The 4,039-nt window shown below is 28.7% G+C and overlaps 1 long non-coding RNA gene across 3 annotated transcripts; it reads right to left on the bottom strand.

The window, feature by feature from the left end:
* Positions 1 to 566: 566 nt before the first annotated feature.
* On the bottom strand, positions 567 to 3,471 carry LOC111898103 (uncharacterized). 3 transcript variants are annotated; one of them, XR_002852499.3, is made up of 6 exons: positions 3,102 to 3,471; positions 2,887 to 2,959; positions 1,824 to 1,908; positions 1,391 to 1,671; positions 1,018 to 1,304; positions 567 to 941 (listed from the first exon to the last, which is right to left on the bottom strand). It is a non-coding gene; the product is annotated as an uncharacterized LOC111898103 (long non-coding RNA). The 3 variants fall into 3 exon arrangements; XR_002852497.3 differs by having other exon boundaries at positions 1,824 to 1,948; positions 3,181 to 3,471; XR_002852496.3 differs by having other exon boundaries at positions 3,181 to 3,471.
* Between the last annotated feature and the right edge of the window lie 568 nt (positions 3,472 to 4,039).

Genomic DNA, 4,039 nt, shown 5'->3' with positions numbered 1-4,039 from the left:
AATTAAACGATTTTTTATTTAATTTTATTTATTTTTAATAATGATATCGAATTTTAAAATTTGCAACATTCGTTTTACCAATTAAATGTAATCATATTATTCGACTTAGATATACCAACATAAACATATATATTAGTATATTTTTAGTTATTTTTTTTGTACAAATAGGTTTATTTTATAATTCTATTTAAATAGAAACTAGTGTAGTATCCCATGCGCTGCATGGGTTAGATGGTTGTTTGTTACCTGTCGGTTTTTTGTCACAAGGGATAGAGGCTGGTAAACATATTATAATGCAGCTCTCCTGGATTAACTGCTCCCAAATAAACAGAAAAGTGGTTTCCATAAAATGTAGCCATGTTATGAGGTATTATTTCAAAATTTCCCACTACAAAGACATCAGACATAATGTTTGACCTTTATTGCCTCTAAAACATATTGAATCCCAATAATGTCATGTGTTCATATGCTGTTGCTATACAAAGACATACCCTTCACTCCTAATATGGTGTCCAAGGAGAAATATTTACATATATGTGAAATCCATGGAGTCTAAATAAAGCATATAACGACAACTTTATGTATCTTTATTTTTTTCTGTGTTTGGGGCACATAGTTGTTTGGTAACATTCAGCATCAAAAATAGATTATTAGAGAAAGGAATCAGTATACAAAGTTCCTATAGGTATCCATGTTTCTCTAATGGGATCACATTTCTTTCTCTAGCAAGGTCTTGTAGAAACCAAGGAAAGGAAACACTTACATGAATATAGACCTATCTGAAATCAACTTGGCTAATATGCCTTTTTATACTTGCCTCAGTTTCCTTTCTCTGATATGCCAACGTACACTGCTTCCAAATCTCGATCAAATTTTAAAGAACTCTCTATTTTTAACATGTTAAGCTTCTGCTGATATGCCAACAGTGCTTCCACAAATTCCTTCAAACAAAAGAAAAATTGAAAACAAAATAAGTAAAATTGAAAAAAAATCATTAAAAGAGACAATTGTGTTCACCTTATAACTTATAAGCAGCATGGCATTTAGGATAACCGAATTCATCCAAAAGCACATATGGTTCAATTAGTTTAGCCTTGATTCTTCTCCTCTCTATCCTTGGAAAAACAAATGATAATAAGCTCTAAAAAGACTAAAACTTAAAACATAAAAGTTCAAAAAATGTCAATTAAACTGTTATTCGAAGCACTTCCATTGTTGAAGAGAAACAAATCTTGTGATTAGTTACATCTTCCATTGATTAGACGACGCTTCCCTGCTTATTTCACCTCAATAAAACATGTGATCTGCAAAATTGACACGAGAACACACACAAAAACAATTTAAAATACCGATCAATAAATAAAATCCAAATGAAATAAAGTAAATGTACCTTAGCTTTGAAAAAATCAACCGCAAAGCCATTGAAACAACCGACAACAGTCTGTTGAATGTCTAAACCGAGACTATCAAATGTTTTTGTCACAGAAAACGGTGAAAGATTTTCATATTCAATAATTATAGGAAAAATGAACCATGAAGATTTAATTTACCATAATTGCATTTGCAGGATATCACTCAGCTAAACATTGAAATCATTGAAGAGATTTCTTGTTTGCAATGCTTTTTAAGACGATGATATCTTCTACCATGGGGATCCCTAGCATCGAGTACCTATAATCAAAATATGATTCAATAATATGAAGTGTTGTTGAGAATTACACAAAATTACAGGTTCTAACTTCTAAGATACAAATAAATAAATAAATAAATAAATAAATAAATAACAACAACAAACATAAACATTCTGGTAGCAGAAGATTAACCTGGATGGCAACATCTGAAGACTATATAACTTTGTAAAGGTCAACCCAAGCTTTAATGTGTGGTAAAGCATCCATGAATATCATACTTCAACAAAGTGTCACTTTTAGTCAAATGCTAAAATAGCCTTCAATAAAATGAAAATAAAAATCTTTTATAATTAATAAGAATAGTTATTATTGAGTAACATAAGGTTTTAAATTATATAATTGGCAATGATATGAGGCGTTATTGATCTTGGTAATAAATAAAATACTAATATTATAAACTTATCAAAAGGGAAAGAAATATATATATATATATATATATATATATATATATATATATATATATATATATATATATATATATATATATATATATATATATATATATATATATATATATATATATATATATATATATATAGGCAAGATTGATAACCAAATATGTTTAAAAGTAAAAAGTCATTGAAATGAAAAGAAATCAGTCTTTATCTTTTAGGGCAAACAGGAAATAAGTGATAAGTTGGGAGGTGAGGTAAAACAACTTTTATAATTTGCAAATTTAGGCTTTTCAGGTTGCTTTTCTTGTCATATTAAGCTCTTTAAAAAAACTCTCTGCACTATAAAAACTGCAACTTGAATGGTTCGATTTTACTCGAGAGAGAAAAGAAAATGCATGCTTCTTTAGTTTTCTCTTTTGATGCAGGCGAGTTTGTAGCAAGGTTATATTACTTGGTCAAAACATTGACATAGATGTTTATATTTTTTGATGAATATGTATCTGTTGCAGGAAGTTTTTTTTTATATTTATTAGGAAGATTATAAAATAGATAAATAATTGATGTGAATAACAATATATAAAATAAACACTATCATCTATGAAGCATAAACACAAACAGTTGCCATGCAAGTAAAGACTATTCTTTTTAAAGAATAAAGAAAACCATCTGGCATGTATTTTTTAAACAAATAACAACATTTTCTAAAAAAAGGAAACATTTCCATGGAAAAAAAAGGAGAGCACTGACAAAATCTTAAAACAATTTCTGAAGAATGAAAGCATCTTAGTTTTATATAATACCTGAACAAACAATTTCCAAGAAAACATTGGTAACGTGTTCTATGAACCTCTTGTAACCTCCGCCCGAAGTTGGCTGTGCAAAGGAGGGAAATCAAAGAGAGATGAGCAAAAGCAAACATGAAATTTGAAACACATGATAATTAAAGAATTAAAGTTGCTAATTGTCGACCAGAATGTAAATAATATCATCCACTGAAGAACAAAATTGAAACGACCTCTAAACAACAGCAGTATCCTGAATCCATTAATCCGAAAATTGAAATCAACAAAGCATGGTGAAGGAGGTAATATTACGTTGAATTGATTGCAGAGGTAGGGTTCATTGGGTTATTATGGAAGCAGTGGGTTTTGGAAGAATCGAGCCAAGCATACACACCGACCCACCGACATCGTCGACATCAATGGAAGCCTGATTAAGTCCAATACCTAAATCGAACCCTAGCACCCATCGACTAAGGCTTTCGAAGAGAAAAATGGTGGGCATCTGAAACGCAAAGTGGAAGATGAGCGGTGGTTACTAATCTGCAATTCCACCGCAAAAAAATGGGAGCGCTGGAAGGATGTAGAGTACCGACTAAAGAACGGTAACAGGTAAAAAGAAAAAAAGAAGTGAATTTTTTTTTACATATGACACTGTTCATAAGGACGTTGTCCTTTAATTATATGTTTAATAACTATAAATAAATAATTACATTAGAATTTAATCCATTTAAACATAAAAAATATAAATAAATTAAATCCTTCTTAATAAATAAAAGTTTTTTTGCCACATTTCATTTTCTCCTTCGTTTGGACAAATGTCATTTTTTTAGAATTTATGAATTTTCTATTTTTCCACTTGTCATTTTATTGTAATTTTCATTTTATTAAATTAAAATTACACATTTAATATGTAAGGTAATATATATCTAAGTTATTTATTAGAAATGATTTATATATGTAATGTATTCAATGTATTAAAGTGTCATTAATTTTAATAATTTAATTTTTTTCTCATTTTTCTTATAATTTCAAACTTCTTAAATTGTTAAAATTTCATATTTAATTTTTTTTTTAAATAAACTCATGTAACACATGGGTCTCACACCTAGTAAGGCATTATAGTAACTCTCCACATATTTATAGGGATTATTATTTATTATAGTAGTAAACC

Source organism: Lactuca sativa, chromosome 1 (genome assembly GCF_002870075.4).
Source record: "Lactuca sativa cultivar Salinas chromosome 1, Lsat_Salinas_v11, whole genome shotgun sequence".
In the NCBI taxonomy this organism is placed as follows: domain Eukaryota; kingdom Viridiplantae; phylum Streptophyta; class Magnoliopsida; order Asterales; family Asteraceae; genus Lactuca; species Lactuca sativa.
The sequence above is the reverse complement of the archived record's forward strand: the minus strand, read 5'-3'. Positions and strand labels throughout refer to the sequence as shown.